At 43.0% G+C, this 27905-nt stretch overlaps 1 protein-coding gene across 1 annotated transcript in view; it reads left to right on the top strand.

The window, feature by feature from the left end:
- fut8b (fucosyltransferase 8b (alpha (1,6) fucosyltransferase)) overlaps positions 1 to 27905 on the top strand; it is an 89273-nt gene that overhangs the window by 1281 nt on the left and 60087 nt on the right. The gene's annotated exons all lie outside the window — the stretch shown is intronic.

Raw genomic sequence — 27905 nt, forward strand, 5'->3', positions numbered from 1 at the left:
GCTGGTAAGGCTAGAGGTTCAACTCCCAGCAGGAGTCCCATTAGAAGATGTATGCCTTCTGATGTACAATTGCCACCAAAACTCACATTGTGAACTCTCAGTATATGGGGGGGTGCAATGTTGTCATGAGCTCAGACATGCAACATGTATGTTGCTTATATGATGGATTAAAGGGAAATTAAATTGCTTTCACATGCAATCGATTTGTGATGACGAATGGCTTTTTTAGTCTTTTAGCTGTAGTATTTAATATCACTTAATGTCTGCAGGTGATATTACAGGTCATATTTCAACTTTTATTTTCTTGACAGCATATTGTCTGACGATAAATTATTAGCTCATAGGGTTGCAATTATCTTTTGAGTTTCGATCCATTTACAGCCAGTATGCATTGTGTTCTCATTTGAATTGTAGTCGCTGACAAGGGAGAAACCCAACACCCATGGACAACCAATGCATCATTAATGTTATCTAATAAAGCCAGCCTGGGTAACTGGAAGCAGATTGATTGACTTAGTAGCTCTTACCCATTCATGAATAAGTAAACAGCCATATATATTGCGGTGATATCGGTCCATGCCATGGCGGGGGAATCTTGGATTTGAGAGGAATGTGCTGCTTTATTTTTTTATTGATTTTTTCATTTAATCGTTTATTTGAACCGGGACAGTGCACATTAATGAACATTTTAAACAAAATAATGCTTTGAAATGTAAATGAGCCGGATTTTAGCTTTGAGCTAATTTCCATCCGTAGTCCCGTCACATACAACATTTATGAACATAACATGTCTATACATGGCAAACAGAAATACATGATATGCAGAAAGAGCATGAGCAGCATACAAGCATTTACCACAAGGCAGTACAATGTAGCAGCTACGACATATAAAGTGCAAGAGGAGATACCCCTGTGTTAAAGTGCATTTAGCGGTGATTGCACGTCTGTTTGTTTCTTAACCATTCTTTGAGTTGTCCTTTAAAGCTATTGAGAGTGGGACAATCCCGTATCTCAGTTGGGAGGCTATTCCACAATGAGCTGCCTTTTAATGGAGAGGACATTTTGACCAAAAGTGGTCCGTCTACGGTGGACTTCACAGTCTCCTCTGGTTTCTGACCTAGTGCGGCGTCCAGTGTCTCTTTTGTGGATGAATTCCCCTAAGGGAGGGGGGGGCCAGTCCATGTAAACATTTATAAAAAAACACATACTTTTAAAAGACTTAACATTTTCAAAACTCAAGAAATCATGTTTCTCAAGGATGGTACTGTGGTGGTATGAATTTGGCTTTCTGTCAAACACCTTGATAGCTCTCTTGGTTTCAGGTTTGTGGCACAAGCAAACGACCAGTTTGTAAAACAGTATTCAATGTGGGATAGAATCATACGGTGGAGGTATGACTTTGCAGCATTGACAGTGAAGAAAGGTCTGATTTGTTTAAAATTGTGCAAGTTGAATTTAACGGTATTGGATACTTTCTTGATATGTTTCTTAAAAGTCAAGTTCGAGTTCAGTATGACTCCAAGATACTTGAAGTGGGGGACTAGTTCTAATTCTGCTCCGTTTAAAAACACATTGGATCCTTCGATTTTGACTGGTCGTTTACTGAACATCATGCATACTGTTTTTTTTGCATTTAACTGTAAGCAAATGTTGTTCAGCCAGTGTTGAACCTTGTCCAAAGCATTTGAGAGACAGGATGTGATTATTTCAGTATGTTTCCCGTGTACTTTAGATACACTTCTGTTTGAATACGTACTATTTCAAACTGTCAGAGACTAATTATTCTACATAAAGCAGAGTGACTCATGCTTTGGCGACAATTTGCTTTCATCTGGGCTCTGCCATGTTGGGAATGAATAGGCATAGCCATGGGTGGACCCATTTATATCAGCCAAGTGCAAAAAATGACATTAGAGCAGTTCATTTCAGGCTGTGCAATTTTGATGAAGCACTTAAATTAAATAGTAGTGATAACACTCAAACTCACCCCAGAAATGTACCTGGCAGGTTTGAATTTTTTTTTGCAGAAGGACCAGATTGTGTTGTTTCTGCTTGGTGAGTTGATTGCATTGGACACATGTTGTATTTGCTACCATGTAGCTACTGAAACACGATACTGCATCTATAATAAAGGAGATGTGCTTCCTACTAGGTAGACCCCCACTTTCTCACTTGAGCTGCTTTCTCATTTACCTCCCTCTCTCTGCCCTTTGTGCTCCCACCTTCCATGCCTCATGCCACTGTCTGTCTTCATTTTTGACTAATGAGTTCGTTAAACATATTAGTGTTGCTCTGCCAAAGAGGTTAGATGCGGTGCAGTGAGCAAAAATGGGCGGTGACTCATTTCATAGTTTTATCAGTATTTAACACCGTGCACATTTGTCACATTGCAAGCTCCATTTCTCTGTTTGGTTTAGCGCAGCATGCCACTGCCAAGAGGAGTTTTATTTGAAATAGCTTGGATTTGTTTTTCATTTCAATTCTGTCTGCAATACCAGCCTGTCACCTGCACAGCAAGTGCCTCTGTTTGCATGAAAAGCCATTCTAATTTCAAGCATCACAGTGTTTTGGCTCACTGTAAAGTGTGTGTATAATGCTTGATATTGGCTTCACTGTGCTGTTCATACAGCCCCTTTTTGCACCCTGTTGTCCCAGATATATCAATTTTTTGCAGAAAACGTCAAAGGAATAAGAAGAGAAGGCTGAATAGAGCTATAAAGGAAACAAACAACATATTTTGAAGACATGTTATCAGACTGGGGGCCCCATGCTACAAACACAAAGAGCATTGAAGTGAAGAGGCTATGCAAGACATGGCAATGCTTGTAGCAAGCTGCAGTAACAATGCTAAGAAAAAGAGAGGCTCATCTGGAAGCATTGTTTTGTTAGTATTGTTAATCTCTGTGCAGCGTATTTCTGCATCCCTATTCAGGACAGTGTAGTGTAAATAGAGCAGAATCTGTTGAATAGAAGCCTTTGCCATCTGCTTTGAGGAAGATTGAAATTATTATATATGGATAGACGCACACCCAACCAAGACAAGAAATATAAACAGTGGCATTTGAATTGCATTTTTCGTGTGAGAATGACATAACCTCTAGGCTTTGAAGGCACTATTAAAGAGAAGAGAACATAATCATTAACCTCTTAAGATGATAATGCCCTTTGGGAGAATCTTAGTGACTGTGCATCAGAGTAGGTACTTTAGAGCTAACCTGCTGCGTGCAATGAGCGTGAACATACCTGTAGTCTATGGTTTCTCATAGGCTTGCAGAATGCTGTCTCTAAAGGGCACAATCTGTAGGAAAAAGGCCTTTCTGCCATCACTCTTCTCCTGCTCTCATCCTTCCGCAGGGCCATTATTATCTGTATTGTAAGACAGAGTGTCTGTCTAGTGATCGTAGGAGCCAATCACAGGGCGAGTGTGGGGCAGGTTTCCATGGAGCTGGGCTGTGAGGCTGCTGAAGCTCAGCTTGAGCTGCATAGCCTGATCCAGGTTGATAGCATTCTCCGGCAGCAGAAAAAGAAAAGGCCCCAGCAGGCCTTCCCTGCTGTATGTCAGTCCAAATGTCCCGCTGCTTGTCTACCTGTCTCTGGATGTAGATACTCTGCTGAATGTTTAAAGGCAGTTTGGAAGAAGGGGAGTTCTGTGAAGGAATTCAGTCAGGCAGGCACAATAGGAGCTTGGCCCGATAGCCATGTGACATCAGATTGGATTTGTATAGAGACTGGATCTAGATCACATAATGCCTTAGTCTCAGCGTTCTGGGTGGTTGGAGGATTTGTGAGAATAAATTGGGTTTGGGTTGCGGGGTAGACCAGTCAAAGATCCTGACCTGGACTCCCCCTCAAAGAGCTCTGTCTGGCCCTGCAGGGAGGCTGCCCAGCCGGCAATGCACTCACAGAGAGGATGTGTAGCTGTGTGTGTGTGTGCGCACGTATGTGTGCTTGCTTTTGCTATATCTCGGGGAGTTATTGCTGCTGCAGCCTGAGTTGGGAAGTGGGTCTTACGACATTTCTTTTCGGCTCATTGGAGCCGTCCAGAAATAGGCATGTACCCATCCACGTGTAGCGCTTACATTTTCCTTCCCCTTTTTTTCTCATTTCAACTCAATAGCACTTAACTGTCCCTTGTTGCAAAACCGCCTGTGTTTCTTTGCATTAATTTGCGTCTATATATGCATGTATATCTTTATGTCTTTATACTGTATATGCTATTTTCTTTCTGTATCTCTGGGAATGCTCTGCCCAAGAACAAGGAGAATGAAGTACAGTTTGTGGTGCCTCCTCTGTGTGAGGAACTTTATTCACATGGGTATGACACACACTGAGAATGTTTAGCTCATCAGAAGCTGTTGAGGGACTCACTGTGGGACACAAACAAACCCCCTCTTCCTTTTAACCACCCACCCACAATCCCCTGATGCCGAGTGCCTATGGCCCATCAAACAGCCTTGTCAGCCCCTCTGAGTCCCCGGCTCAGGCCAGGATCAGAGCAGGCCTGGAGGGCTGGAGGGATTCAGGGATGCTGCTAAAAATGCTCAGCCACATGACAAGATCCTGCACTGTCGAGGTCTTACACACCCCACAGCATCAAACTTAAAACAGGATCTTAACCTACTTCAGTCTCTTAAGGGCTCTTTCTAGCATTGGAGCCTGGTGGAAGTACATAGTGGCGACTACGGATGCAAGGGACGGAGAGTTGGAGGGTAGAAGAGGCAGATGGGTATGGAAGGGGAAATTAGGAGAGAAGAGAGAGGTAGTAATTGGGACAGCTGCGCAGCTTGAGGCGTAAGCAGTCAGATCGCCCAACTCCCTCCGAACCCCTCCAGCCCCCCACACACACTCTAGACATTCCAAAAAAATCCAAAAAGTGAGCCAAAGAACCAGATGCTGGCCATTAAGTTCACAGTGACAATAGCCCAAATGCATTCTGCATCCAGAAAACAGAACACACACACACACGCACACACACACGCGCGCACACAGGAATAGAACAAGGACAAGACTATGAGCTCATCTGACAGAATGGGTGCATTTCCCACACTTGGGTAGAAAGGTTGTGTGACAGGTTTGACTCTGCATGGGGGTTTGTGGATATTAATCCGTTTTCACTGGAAGCCCAAATTCCCACTCCACCTCTACCCACACACAAGGCCTATTGAAAGGCCTCCATTTAGCATTGTGATTTTCCAATCCATCAGTACCAGCCAGTATTGGGTGGCCTGTGTGTGACCTTCCCACAGGTCCAGAGAGGGTTCAGGCCCTTTGGAAAGTGGGACCTGGACCACGATGAAAGGCGTGCATTATCTTTCTCACAGGCAGGGGGCTATTCATGTCACCAGTGCCAGTCCTGCTTCCTGGAGGGTTTGTTTATATAATGGTGGGGGGGGTTGATGATTTTGGCGTTACACCTTTTGATCCCTAAGGGACACATTTATCTCTGTGAACTCCATTGCGAGGTCAGCATGTGAGGTCGGCTACGGATTTATTTAGCTTAGCACTAAGTTCCCCTATGTCTCTGCCAAGTTCAGAGGAGGTGAGATGGTTAATGTGCATGTATCCATCTCCGTAGCTATCAAAGAGTTCATTGTATGTGTATGTGTGGAATGTGCAGTGTGTGTTACCGATTGTTGGCGGTGTACTGAGAGGATTGTGAGGGATCGCGGAGGATTGGCCTGATTGGATTTCCGTTGCAGGAGTCCTGTCACCTGGCTCAGCATGGCCCCTCTGCAACCCAGCAGGGGAGCAATCAGACACTGTGAATTTACAGAACAATCTGCATTTAAGCACTGCCGGCACAAACACGTCAAGTCAATTTTCTTCTTATAAGCCTAGCCCAACATCACCAATATATTCCCCAGTTTTCTAAGAGTTGTTGAAAAGCACTCTGGGAAATATAGGAAATCACTAACCAAAGTCAAATTTTAGAGGAGGAAGGTTGAAAGAAAGTGGGTACAACAAAACCGTAATTATAACAATCACAGAATATCTCCTGGAGTGCATTGTTCATCCCATATTGATGCTTTTCAAAAAGTATCTGAGGGCTGATTATTCTTTTGAGTGTGTTTCTCACAACTCATTTTCAGGCCGAGGTGGATTTAATTGAGCACATCAGCAAAGGACCAGGGTCGTATTATAACCAGATAACTGTGAATGGTGTGTTCATTAGTAATCATGTAACATTTGAGCTTAATATATCCGGTCATTACATGTAGACAGCATTGTTTTGGGGGGAAATCATGGTGCGTTTTCTTTATTACCCTACGATGATGAGATATAATACAATAGTGGCATGTGGCGGTTGTGCAAACTGATGGATGACCTGAGTGTTAAAGGCAGGTTCAACCGTGATCCTTGCACAATGACTTGACATTTTTCCATATCGCTGCAATTTGCTTACAGAAGAGGCGACCACAGAAAGCTAGATCTGCAAAATGTGGACAAAGCATCACATCAGCATTATTTTGGCAGTGGCAGTGCATTTGAAGTATAGATTTAAGGATGTATTAACTTATAATAGATGTGACTTGAAACAATTCCAGGAGCCTCCCATTAAGATGATTGTTGGAATATCTCCCATTGGACCACTCAGTGATGTTCAATTTCGTGTTGCTTAATGACATGTCTCAGTATTGAGCAGTCCCCTGTGACAGAGAAGTCTCAATCCCAATGTTTCAGTTATTGATTGAGTTATAAAACAGATGTATCATTTTAACGCTGCAGGCTCAGCATTATAGATATTGCATTCTTCTGTACTGCAGTATCAATACACATTTTCTTGTACAATGCAGACGGAAGGGGTTTGTAGATACAATTGCACATACATTATATGCTTCTCTAGTGAAATGTGATATATCTTTGCTTTCAAAACAACACACACCTTGTATACTTGTATATAGACTCGTACTGCACTATTCCACATCATCACTTTATTTTATAACTATTATTCTTTTTGTATTGCTCTTGCTCTTATTGTTATTATGTTATTATGTTGCATTGTTGGAGAAGCCTGTGACATAAGATTTTCAACTACATAATTACTCTGTAGCTATGTCAGATTGACAATAAAGAACCTTGAACCTCATTGGCTGCCGGGGGTTTCAATCACAAATGGGCTGATTGATTTTTCAGTTCCATATCACAAAATGAGTAATAGCAGAAGTGGAAATGCCTGGTGCACTCTTGTGTAAACAGTAACTATAGAGTTGAGGGTAAATTGAACTGTACATTTTCTAGAGATCTGTGTGTTGCAGAACAATTGTTTCCAAAATAATGTCTGAGAAACTGACGTCTTCCCGTGTTTTATCTGCTTTTGGGGCACTGAACACCAACCTCAACCATCTGTCGACAGGATTACAATCTCTCTCAGCACAGAGCTAGTGACTGATACAGGAGAGGGTTAAGAGTTCTCTAGTGTCTTTGAAGCATCAGTCAGAAAAAGTGTATCTATAGTTTAGCTGGTTGCATGTGGGGAGGTGTGTGATTGTACCAGCATGAGCCTGAGCCTCAATATTTTGAAGAATCAGTCTGAGGGGAAGGAGGATACTGTGGTCTTTTATCAGTTTGGGATTTGGGAGTTTGTTTTGGAGACAGTTGCGGCTTCTCTTTGATGCTTCTTGAGGCTTCATGGTCCACAGAATGGGGATATAAACAAAATGCTCTCTAATACCTATACAAGGCAAGACTGTGAACCCTGCAAGACGGGCCTTTTGTCCAAGACCAAAACCTGCGCTTGGCTCTCAGAAGGGATGTAAACGAAAATGAGACTTTTCAATTAATAACGTGTTGCGTGGGTTTTTGATTTTCAATTTTGGAATTCCAATTCATGTTTTTTTATTGTTAGTTTTTTACCCTTGGGATTTAAAACATGCATAAAACGTTCCAAACCTTTTTGAAAAAAATGTAATTAATTCCATTAAACAAACGGTAGAATAATGGAATCCATAAAAATGAACAACTTGTATTAAACAGGAGGACACATATTGCAGCACTATGCTGTTCATCTCAGCCAAGAACAGAGACATTTCTGGCTGAGTCCTTCTCACATCTCATCATGGAGACACGCCAAGCCAGAGCCCAGCCATAGCTCCCAGTAAGAGTAATAAACAAGCTTCATCAGCACAATGGTTGGGATTCATTAGCATTTTATCGAAACGAGATTTAGTATCCAATCCACTTATCAAATCTGAACTCGTCCAAATCCGAGGAGCAATAAATGGTTCATTTGAGATCTTTTAGCATCGGAGTGAACTGGCAACCGGATCCAAAAAGGAACCAGCTATAGGACCACAAACCTAATCAACATTTTTTCTATTTTGCATCCTGCTGCCTCTACAACCATTCTGAAGTCCCTCAACCCCCCTATAGTATGTATCAGAGTGACAGCACTGGCATTCACCAATGGCAAAGCCTTTGGCAAACCAGCATGAGACCATTTGCATCTGACATGTCTGTCATGTAGCCCCAGGGGTGTTGCATCACACGGTGTCACCACCCCTCATTCCTCTCTTTTCACGTTGTCTTTGTACCAGCCTCCACCACAAGCCCCATGCTCCTCATTGCCAGTGCCATCAATGCAGAGGGGACTTTAATGGGCCTGCTTGGCAGATCCATTCCTCAGTTTTAGCTGTGGTCTGGGAAAGCAATAACAACATGCCAGTCAGATATAAGAGCCCCTAATAGGACTCATTGAGATGACACAGCAGTCCAAGACCTATTATGCTGTTGGAGATGCGCACAGAAGGGAAGAGGAAGGGAGGAAGAGAGCAAGTGGCTGACCACATGCCAAAAAATCATGAAACATTCCTTAAGGAAACAGCAGTGTGCCGAAAAACTTTATTGACAGGATGTAGGTAGTCTGAACCATGAAGGCATGTATACTTTCTGTCTGTCTGTGACCCCGAGCTAGTTTTGAAGAAGATGAAGGAGACTCTCGTGTGATGCCAGCCGCACTACCAGCTTTTCAAATATGCATCTGTAAAATAGCTGTGTGACAAGCCGCTCCAGAAACAGAAAGCAGCCTCCCATAGCCTGGTTTGTTCTTTTCTTTGATCTTCTGACAACGGCAAGGAATTGAAGTTGGCACATCAACTCATCGAAGAGCTTTAAACACTCGTCGAGGGCTCTGGCTTCCTACTTTGATTTATGGAGTAAATGAAGGATTATTATAGATGAATGCAGTGTTATGGTTGTCCTTCAACTCTTGATGCTTGAACAAAACTAAGAGTGCAACCACCTGAACTGCTGTGCTGTCACATTAGAGGATGAATGAGGCAAACACCAACCCGGCATACTTACTCATCATTATATTCACAGCATGTTGATAGAGTCATAATTAGGGATGCTCCGATCGCCAATTTTGGGGCCGATCGCCGGAATCAGTATCGGCCGATACCGATCGCCGATCCGATCGAGTGGGTGGGGGCTATGGGGATCTTCCATTTAAAGTGATGTTTAAAACTCAGTTAATGGGGCTCATTCACTGGCGCTTCCACAAACAACAACCAACATAATTATTACATTCAAATGAAGTACATTATTCAAGTTTACATTAACTTTGGATAATAACACGGGAGAAATTAGCGGAAGCGCTCTCTCCCCCTCTCTCCCCCTCTCTCCCCCTCTCTCCCCCTCTCTCCCTCCCCTGACAGCCCGTCAGCAGTGGCGGACTGGCCATCGGGACGTTCGGGACGAATCCCGATGGGCCGGTACTAGGGCTGCTCGATTATGGCAAAAATCATAATCTTGATTATTTGGGTTAATAATTGATATCACGATTATTAAAAACGATTATCCATTTACTTTGAAAACATCAATTTATTGGAGAAAGAAAATGTGAACAATATGTTTTTAACAGTTGATTACCCTAAACTTTAAGTATAATTCAACTGAAAAAAAAAAGTAATAATAATAATACAAAAATAATCGTTTTATTTCGATTACGTTGTTTTCGTAATCGTTGCAAGCCATAATCGTAATCGCGATTAAAATACGATTAAAATATGATTAAAATACGATTAATTGAGCAGCCCTAGCCGGTACTGAAGTGGGCCGGTCGGACGATGTGGGCCGCCCCCGTCGACAATTTACTAGTGGTATTTACTTGCGGTACCGAGGTGGGCCAGTCGAATAAGTCACTAGCACTTTTTCGGACACCTTAAAATACTGCCAGACTGGTGAAGCCATTTTGGCGAGCTTGTTTTGCAGCGCACAGAGAAAAGTGTCATGTATTTTACGTCATGTGATCGGCCCTCCCGATCGGCATTTATAGAGAGCACCGATCGATCGGCAGAGAGTGAATATCGGCCAATATCGATCGGCGGCCGATCGATCGGAGCATCCCTAGTCATAATTCGACCCTATATGTTCTGTAGGAAACAAAACTAGCTCGCATTTGACAGTTTATTACATTTTCTAGTACTTGTACTTTTGCCATAAAGTGGGGAAGTCTTTAGTGCGTGGAGTTGGACAAGCTAAGGTCAAGTTGTGAGGGTCACGCTTCATCTGTAAGCTTACCCTTCTTTTTTGAAAACTGACCCATCCACTTGGTTGAAATAACAAAAAGCCTTCTGCACTGTTTTTCTCCTTTTCCTTCACAGCAGCCTCACCGCCCTCTTTGCTCCCCTCTGGCAATTGGCGCCCTAATTGACGCACTCTTTAGCCATGTTTATCACCGTGGCAACGTTGCCCTGCAGATAATCATTGTCTTGTGGATTAGCATAACAACAGAGGAAAGGCTTTGCTTTAATTCCACTAACACTGGACCAAGCTCCTTTGTGGCGGCTGGCCTGCCGGGCTTGTCTTAACTGGGATTAGAAGCCCTGGCTGCTAGCGCCCACCAGGCCCCCACATCGCGCTCCCAGTGCCCCGCTCTGTACTTGACTGAACCCTCTTCGTGTCATTGGATGTTTCTTACAAGCAAAGCAAGAAAATCACTATTTTTCACCTCACCATTTCATTTTGAACCCCTTCCTTAATGTTAACCTTCAGCACTTAACTTTAAACCGTAGTTTATGAACTGCTTATGTCAGCCAGCACAAAATGATTCACCCTCTAGGTGCCTCTTGGCCTGCTGTCAAGGAAAGACAATAACAAGGCTAGCCTTTAATAGCTAAAACATCTGCCAACTTTGTCCAAGCAGTATGTATATCATTCTTGTACCAAATCGTTTTCCTATTCTACATTTTCAAGTTCATTATCCACCTGATTGCTTTCTTTACCAGGAAGTGACTTTCTCCTTGAATGTGTGCAGAAATCCTGGATACTTTCCCAGCTTCCCACACCTGACCAATCACAGCTTGAAGAGGGCATATTATTTGGATTGTCAGATTCAGTTCCATCTCATTCAGACTTTGGGAAGTTATAGGGGAGGGGATTTTGGAAGCTGTTTAATGAGCCTGCAAGCTATTTATTCAAGCATTTTGACACCTTCGTCCTTATTGGAAATCATAAAGTATTAGACCCACAACTGTTACCCTCAAACACAGTTGGTAGGAAGGGAACTTGGTTAGCGGCAAAGGCACGAGAGGCCTTTAGCAGGAGCCTGCCATGCTGTCCTGTCCTGATCTGTGGGTGCAGGAGGGGCTCCACAGGAGGCCGGATGCCACCACTTGTCTCTTTCTGCTGGAGAGAAGCAGAGTTGTGAGGGGGGGGAGCGATGGTGGAATGGAGGCGGCCGCTGACCCTGTAAACATATGAGATTAAGAGGAATAATAAAAAGGGGTCACGGCAGTGCTTCCATAATATGCGTGGTAATTTAAAGACTCTCCGAAAAAGAAACGTCAGTGATGTGTGGGTGGGCACATTTAATGTGTGTGTGTGTGTGTGTGTGTGTGTGTGTGAGAGAGAGAGGGAGGGAGAGAAAGATACACACATCAACAATCTCCATGGAGGATTCCTGCGGTAAAGCATTCTCGGCTTCTCGAGCAAACAAGTGGTGAGGCATGCAAAAGGAATTTCAGGCCCTCTCCAAAAGATGACCACACAAATGAAAGGGGGCTCCTTTGAAAGATTAGCAGACGCTATGCTCCACAGACACCAACAAGACACACACAAACACCTCTTTGTGTTGTAGTGGATTTATTTTGTGGGATGGTGGTTTCACACTTTTATTGTGGCTGACATTATCTGTATAAGTATGGTTTTTTTCCGCCGGGCTTCTTTCCAGGCTAATGTGCCGTGTTTAAGGCCACCAACCCAGCAGCCAGCAGTGTTTAATTCAGTTTAACTTTGCAGTGTCAGTTCTTGGCAAAGGTCATTTCAACGTAACATAGCCAGTAGCTGTGGATAACATTTCTCCTGTTTCATTAAGGACGCTCGTGATTATTCTTCGACCCACAGTTCAATCAGAAAACAATGTGATACAATCCAAACGGCTAACAACACGGTGGGCTGCTTGTATCCCCCTCCAGTGTAGTGTTGTTTACAAGTGGTGGGGGAGGACGAGTGGTGCAGGGCAGGCTGCTGGAGCAGGTGACATCTGTGACCCAACACAACAGCGGTGGATGCCGGACACATGCTACTTTACTCAAAGGCTACTGGCACCCTTTCTGCCTCATTGGGCTCATGCCCGCACACACACGCCCTCAAACACACACACATTTGAAGTACTGCATCTAAATGAAAACACTGTACATAAGGTTATCTTGAACCTGCCATGATTCACCATACCTTGAGGATATAAAGGCTGTACAATGGTTTCCTTGCTGTATCGCTCTGTCACAGTGAATGGGGAGATTTTTTCTTTCATTTGATACACTTGACATCCACTCTACTTTCTAGCTGCTACCTTGTGAACATGTCAGACTCCCACACATCATAATCCTTGTCTTACAGAAAACAAAGCTCCAGATATTTACAGCTAAGAGTTGATAATAGTCAGTTTTATGCTTTACATAATACATGTCTAATAAACAACTCATTTTGGTCAGGGCCTCTGCTCTGTATTGTTTGCACACACACATAATGTACTGTACATACACATGCTTTTCTTTCCAGTTCAGCCAAATATCATTCAGATGATTGATCTTGCTTGCTTAGTTGTTAAGCAATATTATTTACCAATCCAGTAGCTGCCTTGATTGAACTGTTAACTCAAACAGAGGCCTCCGTTTCCCCCATTCAATTCAGAATTCCACTCACTGAGCTGAAGATCATTAGATATAGTGAAAAGCAGAATTATACAGTGTGAATATTACCTCATCCATTTGTACACCATTTCCAAAGGATTATCCAATAACTGCATTTTTTGATATTCAACATTTCATCGCAAGTATTAAAATAGTGCAATAAATCAAATGTGTTATTGTTTAATTTTCTTTTTAGTGGGTCTCTACATAATTCATACCACAGTTTCACATCAGCTCTCCCTCTCCATATTGCCCATCCTGTCTCCCCCGTCTCCCTGGAGGGAGTGCGTTTCTGATCCTGGTTTCTCGTTGCATTCTGTTAAAGCAGACTCTCCATCTGATGTCTTTCTCTGCTCGTCTCCTGCAGTGAAAACGGCCTATGCTTCCCTTGTGCTTCCTGCCAGTTTCTCCTCTTTCCATTCTTTCTTAGGTGACGCCCAGTGCCTTGTCCCAGTACTGGGTGCAATGGATCAAAAATGTCAAAATGACTTAATGGTGTGCTGACCTACCTACTGACCCTCACTGTTTATCAAATTCTATCATATATCGTAGCTATAGATACCACCTTGCACACTCTCCCATTGTGTGAGAGCTATAGATTTGTTGCTCCATATCTCTGGCAGTGCAGTAGTCGTGCTCGGTTACTGCCGTTGACAGAGTGTGTGTCCAGGCAGGCTACGCTTGGCTGCGTCAGGGTAATGCTGTTGGTCTGCTCAGATCTAGCAAACAAACAACATATATTATATTTGAGGCAAAGAGAGTGGTTATATAGCCATGGGGCCTCATTGTGTATTTGTTTGTATGTATGCTTGTGTGTTTTTGTGTGATCGTGTTAGTGTGCGCATTGACCTACAATGTAGACAACACGGGAAGAAGCTATAGACCCAGTCTGAGAAGGACCTGCTCTGAACAGGCTTAAGGCAGTGTGCAAAGAGGAACTTGCCAGAAGTAGAAACGGTCAAACACAGCACAAGGCATACGTGTGGGTACACCTACCGCAGCGTGGCATTGTGGGTTGTTGTGTACTCCATGGCAGTTCTGGTGCAGGAATAAAGAGGTAACTACAATACATTGAAACCAGGAAATAAGCTGAATTCTTTTTTGATTGGTTGATGAACCAAAATCAATTGTTTCATCTCTGTGAAGTTGCTTTCCTATGTTTGTATGTGACAGCAGATTAATGGCGCATTTCCACTACTCGGCCTCGCTCGGTATGACTAGGCCTCGTTAGGACTGGCTCACTTTATGGCGCATTTCCATTACAGTTTAGGAACTGGGGTAGTATCTATAGTAACGCAGTGTAGGCGGGGCCGTGACGTCATCTTCAATGAAAACCCCAGAAAAACAACACAGCCGTTAGCTGTTAGCACTCAGAGCTCACAGCTCCTCATATATGTTCAGAAACTAGACAAAAGTTAAACAAGTACAAACCACAGACTACCTGTGTCATGGCGAATACAGTCGCTGCTTTATTTATGTCTGTATAGGCCGTTGTGAGTGTGGACGGTCGGAGCATATACTGCGTTAGCTTAGCCAATCTCCATTTAGAAAACACGCATTTTAAAAGGTTTTTCGCCTGCCGTCTGTCTGCAGACTTGACAAAGCATTAATTCATGGTTTTTACTAACCGGTATCAGTATGTTGTTACTTCGGCATCATTTTGAAACGTGTATTACAATTAAATCACGGTCAAATATGTTCATCTTGTTGTAGTTGTTGCCCCCTTGCCAGCGATTCTCTCTCTAGTTTAGCATACTCAGCCCGACTCAGCCTCGTTGTCTCTGGCCCTAGACCCACGATTTTATGAGGCCAGAAAAACTGTGAATTAGGACCCGCCAGCCGGTACTAGGCCAAGTGGAAACGCAACCAAAGACGGGCCGCTGACGTCACAGCCCTCTTAAACCGTGCTGTAGTGGAAACGCGCCATAAGTGACTCAATAAGCATCTGTTTTGAGTAATGAAAATAATTGCTAGTTGAAGCCCTGTCTTTCATTTCTTTGTGTTTTAGAATGTGGCTGAGATGAGGATAAGCCATTTGAATATGTCACCTTGGGCTCTGAGAGTTCATTATACTTTCTTGTGGCGTTTCATAGACTAAACAATCAATTAATAAATGGAAAGAATAGCTGATAAGTGTAATAATCTTCAGCTCCATTGGAAAGAGCTCAAACCTCTTTTACAGCCGAACAATTACACAAATGCCTTATTAAAAACACCGGCTTTGTTGAAATAGCACACGGGCAGTTGAGGGAATAAAGGTGAGGGTATCATTTTAATAAGCTAAGCAAATAATGCTTCAAAATGACTATTATAAAAAAGCTGACTCCAGCATGTTGGCAAAGAAAAAGGGAAAAGTAGTGAACCTGGCAAAGGAAATGGAAAGTGTCTCTGCAAAGCAAAACAAAACAACATTTTTAAAAGAGGTGCATACTGTACAAACTACAAACAACTTAATTACTCCATCAAATGGATAAACCAATTGAATCAAATAAATGAATACACTAGTAAGTTAAGTCGGCATTAACTCTTATGTTTAGATGATTATTTCACACCATAATAATATAATAAAACTGTGGGTTTTGGAGACATATCAAAGGAAACAACATAAGGATTATCAGTCATGATAGCTGAAACCCAATGATTAATTCTCTGATGTAGACCGTCAGTATAAGGTGCCTTATCAGCAGCAGTACTGATGTTACTGATACTGTCTGTGATGTTTCACTCCATTTCCACTCTGGCATGCGGGGAGAAGCTGGCCCCCCTGCGTATCCACACTGTAGAGTCTAACGCCAACACAACGCTTAGTTTTCCTTCACTAGTCCTAAGCCAAATGCCTCCTTCTGGCCAATGAAATTACAGCACGTTTACCATTGGCTTTGGTAGGACTCAACTCCGTCAGAGGAACCCATGCTCTAAAATAAAGATGCTAAATAATTATAGCTAGTTGGGCCTTTTCTCCTCAATGATTCCCTTTCCTTATAGGCTTTCTGTGCCATATGGCTCAAATGGCTCCTGGCCCTGTGATTAATATCAAAGGAACAGCACCATTGTTTGGAGACACCCCTGTCAATATGATCTGACACACGTGTGACGTCTCATTTTCTCTCCATCTGTCACCGTTCCTCAGGCGTTCTTTATTTCAACCCATTTTCCAGACGGCTGACAGATATGTCTTTTTAAATAGCCATACACACCCCTCTTGATATCCGTAATATGACTAGTACTCAATCCCTCTTTGTCTCTCTCTCTCTGTGCACACACACTTTCACGCAGACAGACCCTGGCCTGAGATCAGGTGTGTGTGTGTGTGTGTGTGTGTGAGGTGGCAGTCTGCTCTCACTGTTAGGTCCTCGGCTCCCTACAGGTCTTCCAGATGGCCGTGGTGTCAGCGCCACACCTTACCCACATGACGTTCCCTTCAGTACATCCTCCCGACCCCCGCCCACACTGCTCCATGTTAGAAAGAAATATAGATGGCCATTTGGAGGATTTCCTTGTTTGAGTATTCGTATTGAATTATTAAAGAGAATAAATACATGTAAGAACAGCGCGTTTCCACACACTAACTTTCTCTGACAGCGTTTTCAGATCCCTGTTCTGAATGAAATCGTGTGTGACTTTGGTTCGGACACTGGTCCTTAACAAGACCAAAGTGGACAAAGAAAGGGAAATATCCTGTGAAACACCTACAGAAACCTAATTGTATCACAAGAGAAGATGAAGGAGCTTTCACAAACTGCTTAAGGCTTGAATTGCCATGGCACAGAAAACCGAAAAAAACGACTTTGATTTCTTAAAACACAGATCATTAAATTATTCAGAGAAAGTTTGCAGAGGATATGCGCTCTTGTTCAGCACTGCCCTGTTTCGCATTCATGCAGCAACTCACCATCGCTTGGGGAGTTCTGCAGGAGAACCTCACATTTGTTTTCTTCCTGGGCTACCGAGCAGCTAGTGCTACACCGGAGCAGCTGGACAGTGTGTGCTCTGCTTGTGGCGACATGTGGGTGTTATAAGAGGCATTTATATCCGCTTCTGGTCACAAAATGATCTCCTTGACTTGTTGTTGATTTCCCTTTCACAACTTTGATTCAGTCAACCTGTTCCTCTTCTAATTCTGCTCCCGTCGTCATGCCTTTTAGTCATTATTTGCTGCAAGGTTCAGCACTTCAAAAGCTGTATTCCCACTCGCTCAGCAGCACCCCTTTTCATTAGCGTGCTTCATTCACTCCATGCTGTTCTCTATGAATACACTCCGCCTTTCACCCCACCTTTAGTGTATTTTAGAGTCCCCATTTGTTGTCCCTATCATGATCATCCCTCCCGCTGCCCTATCTCTTTCTATATCGTCTCCTTTTAGTCTTCTCTTTGCCATGTGCTCTCTGTATCCTTCCTCCCCCCTCTTGTCTCTCTCTCTCTCTCTCCCTCCCTGCCTGCCTCCCTCCCTCCTTGCAGGGTTGAATCATCCCCGTTTCTGCTTGCCTTGTCACGTTTGCCCCCTCCGCACGTCTGTCCAGGCCTCATCACACGGCGATGGCACGAGCCGGGCTGACATCTCGCCACAGGCTTCTGATGTCCATGACGCTAGCACTGACCTGTCCCTCACTCCTCAAAGCACTGACATCATCAAAGTGGGACACATTCCCGCCCCAAGGCTATTAATCGCCAAGTATGGTGTGAGCCGCATTTTCATGCAAGGCATTTCCAGATCAGAAGTGGAAAGAGAAGAAGGAGATTCACATATTTTCTTTTGTCTGTTATCTGAGATAGATTCTCGCTGGCTGCAGGTTTTTTTTTTTTTAGGCTTTTTCATTTAGTTGGTACCCTGCTGTGGTATCACTTGGTGCTATCCGGCTGCTTTCACAGAGAGGGACCAGCATCAGCACTATTCTCCTCACAGCTTTCCCTCACAGGGGAGCCACTTCTTCCCCACGCACCCAGCTTCAAACGGCACACCTCAGATCACACGGGTGCATATGCTCACACGCGCGCATACACTTCCAAAAAGCAGAACCGCCGTCCTCGATGGAAAAAAAGTGCACACAAATGGAAAGCTCCGGCATCCTCCTCGGTGGAAAATTGAGTCATGGTCCTTCCTAAACTGACGGACAAGCGAAGCGAAAAATGGAATCAAAATGTCCCTATATTGGGTAGTGTGTGTGGGCAATGTGTGGTTCTATAACAAGCACATGCAAATCAAGTCAAACCAACCCCAGGCTCATTAAATAAAACATGGGCGTAAAGACAAAAGGCTGCTCCTACTGCAACCTTGCATATTCATAATGAGCGCTCTTTCTGAATGTGGGGTGGAAGGATGTCACGCAGGCTGACATTATATGGCTGGGTGCTTCCTGTGTGTGTGTGTGCTGAGCAGACTCAGAGCAGGGCTGTATACAAAGGTGTGATTTCTCTCCATTTCTGAGAAGGGAGGAAGACTTTTGTCTCACTAATTGTTATCGTGAGTCGAGTTTGCAGAGTGTTGATCGTTTGATCCGAAACAACAAGGACCTTGACAATGCACGATGTTGCAGGAATGACGTTTCCTGTAACTTCTTGTGTTTATAACATCTGGTTGGACCGAAAAACTTTCTCTGTCGTGAAACAAAAATGTTTTTACAGTTACTGATCAGTCAGAACAGATGAATGTAAATGGAATGAGGAAGTTGAATTACCCTTTTGAAATGCACTTATAGTAGAGGTCAGTTTGTGTTTGGGCACTCAAGATTGTACTCTGTGTTTTTTTTTAAACAAAAACTGACAACTTAATTGTATTTGCATGCAACAGGCATCTCCATAGTACTTTTTTAGAGAGGAATGATTTCATAAAGAAAAAAAATGTATTTATATAATTTTGTGTTTTATAATATTTCTTTCAAAATGTTAAGAAATAGATCACGTACATAAATAGCCTCTCCGAATGTGAGATCTGTATATTGTTGCTAACAGAGGACCATTACTATCTTAACTTAACAGATTTTCACCATCAATATTCGTTGGCTTGTGCATATCTCAAAAACAATGTGGGACCTTTTAAATCTTGAATAGGATGCCCACTGTAGCACAATGAAGGTAACCAATAGCCGAAATATTACATGTTGTACTGGAACTTACAAAGAAAGTAACTAATCCGCTAAATCAGGTCAGTATCCGTGCTGATAGCAATCTGGTTTATTGTACTCCTTGTTTCCTTTTATTAATATTGCCTAGAGAAATGAAAAAAACATCAGATACAAAAAATGTGAATTATGAAATGTTCTTTGTCCCTGCACTGACATTAGAAAGAATGCAAATTATATCAGTAGAGGATTAAGATAAAGTATATGTCTTCAGATTTGAAGAGCCACTGTCATTTTCAGAACTGTGGTATATCTTTCCCAGAAGTTTTGTCAAAATCTCAGAATGATCCAAGTTACCGCCTCAGTTGTTTTTTGGTCCTGATTTTGACTTGAACACTACTATTTGAACACACACTTCAGGGAGGTTTGCAGAAAGCGGCCCGGATTAGAGGCCTCCACTGATCTCTGCGATCTCCAGCCAGCAGAGCAGGCAGCGGGGAGGAGAGAAAAGCAAAAAGAGAGCCCATTTAGATCCGGCAAACGCTGATCCATCGGCCAGAATGATGGGTGAGAGATCAGCAGAGAGGACTGTGACTGTGACGGGCAGTGTTCATTAATGTTCCAGCCTCTGCTGTAGAGTCCAATCAAGGGGCTCCACACACAAGCACCCTCAAACGCAAAAAGCTCTCACACACACACACGGCTATCCAAGCAATGAGACAGGCGGGCTAAGCGTGGGCGCTGATGGCTTCACTGCCTCAATTGATGGGTGCTTAGAGGGGAGTGAGAAAAGAGAGCTGGAGATATGGGTCCAGAGACGGAGCCGGAGAGAGATGGAGCAGCGGGTCTGCTCCGTCGATGACTCTCTGAGAGCTGAGCGCCACTTCTGCTCAACATGCAAAGCCATTACATTAACCCACATGCTGCCCAGCTGTTTCCATTAAACGCCGCTGTGCTGAAAATCTCTTCAGCTGTCACCAGACACACTACAACCCCAATAAAGCTTCCCCCACTTCCAGGTGCTGAGTTATACTTGTTAAAAGCTGTGTAATATTTTACAGATATTAGGCTTTCATCTAGGGATGCTCCGATCGATCGGCCGCCGACGTAAAATACATGACAGTTTTCTCTGTGCGCGGCAAAACAAGCTCGCTAAAATGGCTTCACCGGTCTGGCAGTATTTTAAGGTGTCCGAAAAAGACAATATGATAGCGGTATGCAACGTGTGTGTGAAGCAGAAATCCTGCAGCTCCACCCGCTGTGACGGACCGGTGAGAGGAGCAAAACACACACTAAGCGTTTAGACCTAACACACTTAGCTATTTTATCTACCTCTGGAACAAGATAAACTAGTTATAAATATGTTTATTCTTCCCTGTCGGGTCACTCATTACTGGATCAGTGAGCTGCATGAGATACTGACAGGCTGTCAGGAGAGAGAGAGAGGGGGAGAGAGGAAAAGAGAACGCTTCCGCTCATTTCTCCCGTGTTATTATCCAAAGTTAATGTAAACTTGAATAATGTACTTCATTTGAATGTAATAATTATGTTGGTTGTTGTTTGTGGAAGCGCCAGTGAATGAGCCCCATTAACTGAGTTTTAAACATCACTTTAAATGGAAGATCCCCATAGCCCCCGCCCACTCGATCGGATCGGCAATCGGTATCGGCCGATACTGATTCCGGCGATCGGCCCCAAAATTGGCGATCGGAGCATCCCTACTTTCATCCAATGTTTTTATTCCAGTAAGTCACAGGGAGGGCAACAATGGAATTAGTTTATAATCGTAAATTGCCTACATTAAAGGGAAGCAATAAATAGGAGCATAAATAGGAGTCTTTACAAGGAACTGGCATAGTTGCGTGGCAGTTGTGAATGTGTGAATCTACATTTGCAGCTGTGTGACACTTGGCAAGGCACAGAGCGGTGTCTGTCACAGTACTCTGTCTGTTTGTACTGTCAGTCAAATGTTGACCTCCCAAATACCCATCTGAAATGTAATCAGCAATGTGTGCATTGATTGTGAGCCTGTTTGGGGGTGTGATTGACTCAAACGCAGGACAAACAGGCGAGTGAGTGCCTGCGAGCGTTTTCCTTAGATAAAAGGGACGAATGCTGACTGGGAGTGTGTCGCACCCTGATCTGTCCTTGACCCAGCCGGTAGAGAAGACAAATGAGAAAAACAAGACTAAAAAGCAGAATACAAATTGGTTGGGTGCTTTGAGAGCAGTTTACTTGATTCAAGATTCAAGGCTTTAATGTCATGTGCACATTAGCTACAGTGTATATGGCAATGATTCAAGGTAATAAGCCATTATACACTTTTTGTGTAGTTCAGTAGATGTGTTCAAAAGTGAAATGTGTAAGATATGGCTCTGAGGTTCAAGTTTATATAATTAGAATAATGAACATTATCAACAGAATGTGAATAGGTTAGAGTGTAAACATTATCTATTGATTATATTGCAAACATATCTACTGAAATTAGCATGCTAACTGACTAGCCTCAGCCCGTCATGTCTTCTAATAGAACTTGATCCCGGAGATGAAAAAGTGAGTCACTATAGCACCCATGTTAGCTTACTCTTGCCTTGATGTTAGTTATAACAATATTATTTCTTGATTAATGAAATCTTATTTTAGATTTGATGGACCCAGTATGTGAGCTCGAATGCTGCCTCCTATTTCATTGGAGCAGGTTGCCGGGTATTACCAAGCCCCCAGGAAGTGCTCCGGACTCTGATGAAAATATTCGTTGTGTCCAAACGGCGGTACTACAATTTCCGTATCAGTCCATGACGTCACTGGGCCCAGAAAGACTTTTCCCCATTGACTAACATGGGGAAAGACACGTCTGTAAATCGGTGGATAATTATTTTGTAACTAAATAAACTACCCAGTATGAACTATTTTATAGCCCTTATTAGAATCATTCGGTCCTTAACGTTGTAAAATGCACTAAAAGCCGAATCTAGATTTATTTTCTGTCTCCATTAATTCTACTGAGCCGAGAGTGGGAGCTCGGGGGGCGGGGCTTAAGGGGCGCATGCTCTGTGAGCGCACATTTGGGGTGTTTCTCAATCGCGAGTAAAGCTGCTGCAGAGCCACTATTTCAAGCATACTACGTCATCGAGTGCCGCCGAAGTACTGTTCCAATCTCCAGCATACTTGGAAATCTACCGAGCCCGGCGTACTCCGTTTGGAGAAATATCGAGGCTGCACATGAGTAGACTCCGCGGTCTTAAAATCCCCACAATGCTTTGCGCACGGACCAATTTCCCCAAATCGGTGGCGGAAGATGTAAGGCGGGGCCTCTCATATGACGCACACCTGCACACTTGCTAGCGTGTTCCACACTTCGTTTTCCGAATGCCAGGAAGTATTCTTGACTCGCTTCTGAAGCAAGATGCTCGGCAGACATGTGCTACCAAGCAAGCGTACTCGCGATTGAGAAACACCCACGGGTTCTTCTACTCTGACAGCTAGGCATGATGGGTAATCTGTGACGTTTCACTCTCTAAAAAATTGGGCCATTTTGTCCTCATGCGCCAATGAGCAGCTCTCATAGGAAAGAACGAGACCCCGCCTCCGACGCTGTATCCAGTTGTTATTATACATCCATGGGTATTACACATCACTCCATTTCTTGCATATTTTGTCATATGGAGTTGTTTGCTACTTATTTGTTTAAAAAAAATGTTTGTCTGTCAATAGGTATCATCAAACGCTGTATAAATATCCCCCCCATTGTAGAGCCACTGTGGCTGGCTATTTTTAAGTCTGAATTATGTAAATTCAGTTTAAAAACTAGTGTGAAAGCTGTTGGCCTTAACAGGAGGTGGATTCATAACCACAAGAACATCTGTTTGTAAAAAGAGCAGAAAGAGGCAGAGAGACACTTCTTCCGGTCTCATAGAGCTTCTGTATTCTCAAATGTGAGCATATGAGACAGAAGCTAGAGCTGGTCTTAAAATGTTTATAGCCTTATGTGTTTTTACAATATGGATTACTGAAATTCAAAGTCTTTAGTGTCTTCACTTTCTTTCTTTTTTATGAGATTTGGTTGCTTGAAAATCCATCCACAAGCTGGAAGTTTCCTTTAGAGAGCTTTTAACTGTTTCGAAAATAGTTCCCCTACTAGTGACATTGCTATCTTCCCTCCATTTAAGAAAAAGAAAGGATTTGATGTCTTCTAATTAGTGACATTACATGATATGTACAGTTGGTTTGAAACTGTCACACACTCGCATTCTTTCAAAGGGCTGAGTAAAAAGCACCAGTTATGATTTTCCTGCACCGCCTTCCTCCGATTTGCACGGATCATGCTTTTCTACATGTGCCATCACATGAGACAGTAGGAAGCGGAGACAGGACCTATCAGCGTCATTAGATGAGCTTTTACATGCGTGTCTACTGTACATGTGAGTACTTGCTGGACATGTCACAACCAACATGGCTGTTTGATTCAGAGTGTGTCCCAGTTGAGCAGTTGGGAATGAAGACAGATCATTGTTTGCTCCATCATGAGAGCGGGGTAATGAATTCCAGGAGGCTGAGCATGCTAACGAGTTCATTATTCCAGCACGGTTTAGGAATAATTACCATTTTGCATCCAAAGCCATTCAAGACTGACTTGCTCTTGTTAAATTAAACCAAGTGTGAATTCAGATAAATATTTGCATTAGTGCAAATGCACAAGGTGTGACACTGTGACAGCCAGAGATTGGTGTGGCCATTTTGGATAGCGTTCACGCCCTCAGTGGTTGTGGTTTGCTGATATTCACATATAGTTGGGAGCTAAGGCGCCGTTTACACGAGGAGAAAACTGCTTGTATCTGCATAGTTTCGCGTGCGTATAGCCCTATTATTTACACGAGGCCGATAGAAACTGACCCCACAAACAATAACGGGTCCCAAGGTGGATAGATTTGCAAACGAAACGCTCTGGGGGGTCAACCGAGTCCGTGTAATCACCTCGATACGAATATTTCCTGAAAAAATAACGATAGCCCCACCTCTCCCCACCTCTCCCCACCTCTCCTGCAGCAACTATCAAAAATAGCTGTGTTAATTAAACGCACAAGGGGTTCTTGAATGAAATAATATTATAAAAGGCAAACCAGAATTGTTAACGCCCAATATACTCCTTAAACAAAATAAACAGAGTCAGATTTCATGCATTGATCCATTATATTGACAAAGGAGGATCTCACCCGGTGTTTGTAGAGAATATCTCTCTCTTTCTGAGCCGTCCTCTCCACGGAGACCTTCTTGGTCGGGATGCAATATCCACAGATTCGGTTTCTTTCAGTTTCAGTTTCAGTTTCGGGGCTTAAACAGAAGGGTAGCCATGGCAACATTGCAGCGGGGCTGCTGGTTGCTCTTCTTCGCGGCTTTTGGTGTATTTTGGCGGAAGTTACAGCGCCACTTACAGTCCCAGCATATGTACTACAGCGTTTCCAGCGGCCTCGTTTGAACAGACACGTTAAATGAAACGAATGCATGTGAACGGAAGACTTTTTTGAATACGCATACTGTGCATAAACGCAAACGGTCCCGTGTGAGCGGGGCCTAAGGAGCGTTGAGATAATGTCTCTGATGGGACAATGACTTTAGGATCTGATGAGAAAATGTTTCACTAAGAGGCGCCACATGAACTTTTGACTCCCTCCGTTTGCTCTCTAGCTCCAAACCTGCTCTATAGTAAGTCATTTTCATATTTTTGCATGAGATTGATACGCCATGATCCTAGTAAGCGGCCTTGCAAAGAGCCTTCATCTGATAAGCAGACTCATTTAGTTCCAAAAGAACATCATTAATTATAAAAAAGAACAGGCCCTCTAGTTCTCTGTGTTGGTACTCTTATTCCCTGACTTCCCAGAGTACAAAGTCAAAATATGTAAATGTAGCCGAGCTTCAGAACTCTACTATGCATCATTAACCTTTATACAGAAGTTGCTAAATTAGATTTACTGAAAAGAACATCAAATTCCCACATCTTTTTACCAGCATATCCATCTTCATTTTAGAAAGCCTGGCAGCTATTGCCAAAAATAGAAATAGTTCTTCCTCGAAATTTGCAATTCCTAACCTCAAGAAAAATGTGTATGTATTAACTACATGAATGTCAAACATGTGCATTATGTAAATGATAAACTGTCTTCACTTGCACTGGTGACTGTATGAAGCTAAACATGTAAATATTATTCTTAATTAGTCCTAAAAGGACATCATGTGTACAATAGTTGTTGCCTCACTTTTACAGTATCAAGCCGCACTACTGTTGAAACCACCATTAAAGTAAATGCCCCAGCAGAACAGATAAACACAGAAAAACAGTGAAGAAACATGTTGTTCAGTAGAGTGAAAAAATATCAAAGATTAGCCTTTAAGCAAAACAGTTTTTTCCTCGAAAAGCTCAGAGTTACCAATTAGCATGACACTTTCATTACATGTCACTTGTTAGAAGCTTTTTCACAAGTAAACTGATCACACTGCTGTCTGTGGCAGGAGATGCGTTCTGCGGTGCCAGATACACATTCAGACTGGAAATGATACATTACAATGTTGACTGTGTGCATTGTGAGTCTCCACTCAATGGTATTTATCACAGAGGGCCTTTGTTGTCTTGAATAAATAGACATATTACTGGAAGTCCAGAGTTCAGCCCACACTGCCACAGACACACATTCAGTCTTCAAGGGGAAAATAAGTTTAGTCCTGGAGCATTTGGACGGGAACACAGGAAGTTGAAATATGACAGCAACAGAAACACAGCAGAAATGCAGAGATCACTAAATGGGACTTCATTTATTGAAATACTGACACTTGGTTCGCCAAAAGTACAATATCAGATCAAATCAAGTGAGTCTACTTTAGATGTATTGCTTGTAAAGAGACATATCACGACAAATGTTGGAAATAATTGCCTCTGTACATTCTAGGGATGGGTTATCGTTTGAAATTTATCAATTCCGATTCCGATTCTGCTTATCGATTCCGGTTCTTATCGATTCCCCGTTTCGATTCCAAAATTATAAAAGAAAGAGGTCAAACGTTTAGATAACAAAAATATCTTTATTCTTTTAAGCTTTAACTGACATTTTTACAAATAAAAAAAATACATGCAATACAAATGTATTACACAATAGCTGTGCTTTATTTTAACTGAGCTATGCCTGTGGCAAGCTATTAACTTGCCACAGGCGCAGACGGACCCGGTGGAATACAGGGTCTACCGCGGTTAGGAACCGTTAAGCAGAACCAAAATTGTGTATTTTGTATGGGTACCCAGCATTTTCTTATCGGTTCTCATCTGGAACCGAGTTTCGGTTCCCAACCCTAGTACATTCTGGCTTGTTCATATCAACGGTCAATAAAACATTTGTATTCACATTCTCAGCAGATTATCAGTTATGGTTTTAACAACTGATATATTAGGTTTGTTTCAGGGTGGTTATGAACACTGTCTAATTAGTACATCCGCCCTGAAATACTTGTCTCCGTTCCCCCTGTAGATGTGACGCAGGGTTGTGCATTTCATTCGAAGAGCATACCACTGCTTGTGCACCGCTGGGATTTGTAAACTTGAAATCACAAAGATTTCTCTTTTTCTCTCTCTCGCTCAGAAATGTGAAACTTGGAGAGAAATAATAATCTAGCGGATTTCTGCAGGGTGAATATTTAGTTGCTAGGCAACAGTTGTTGGCATTCTACAGAAACCCTGAAGTAAAGGAAATGGTGCACGAGGTCGAGGTGGCGGGGTTGGGGTGCTTTTGTGGCAAAACAGAAACATGAGTGGATCAAAATAGGTTGTATGGACAAAATGGCAATTTCCCCAGGTCTGAAGACACAATGTTGTTTTGACAAATTGGCCCACAGGACAGTTGTGTACTAAACCAATGCCATTTGAACAATGTTGCCCAGTATTATCGTTTCCATTTTGGAAGCACTTATTCGCTGCTTCAAACTTTCAAATTAGGTTTATAACAATGAGTTTTAAAGTTATGTAAAGCTGGGGTGCATATAACTGCTTTGATTGCTTAAATGTATGGGGGTCTCTGCTAAACACAAAGTTGAATTAGTTTTTTCGTCTTTAAAATGATCGCCTTCCATGTAAACCCTCTCCCACCGAGGTTGTTTTTCTTTGTTTCTTCATATTCAGCTGGTTGTAGCCATTACCGCCTCGCTCTGCCTTCTGGCTACCAGTGAAGAAGTCCATGACATTGATGCAGGATTTTCTAAACACGGTTTCCCATTTTAGCCCATTTTCCTCGTCAGATTGAGAGTTCGGATATTTATAATCTTGGGGCACCAGCTAATGGTATTTGCTGAGCAAAATCAGTTTAGCGCGTGTTTCCCGTAATGGCTTTGACTGCGTGGCATCGCCAGCGGCCCTGTCTTGAATGGTGGAAGGATGGCTCTAATTTGGGCTAATGGGTGACTCAGCCCTCATCATCATGTGTCCTTCAGTGTGCTGCAGATGGCTGGTGAGCCATGGGAGCAGCGGAGCCACTGTTAATACACACAGCACAACACAATGCATCAAGTCAGTGACACATGCAGGCAACACTGACATTTTCAGAGCCACATAGGGAGGGGGGGGGGCCACGCGGGGATGGAAATTAGACTTGCTCAGCTATAGGTGCGCAGAACAAAGAGAAGGAGGTTAATCAGTGGCCAAGCTAATCGAATCATTTGTCATCAGATTAGATTA

This window comes from Trematomus bernacchii, unplaced genomic scaffold (assembly GCF_902827165.1).
Source record: "Trematomus bernacchii unplaced genomic scaffold, fTreBer1.1, whole genome shotgun sequence".
NCBI classification, from domain to species: domain Eukaryota; kingdom Metazoa; phylum Chordata; class Actinopteri; order Perciformes; family Nototheniidae; genus Trematomus; species Trematomus bernacchii.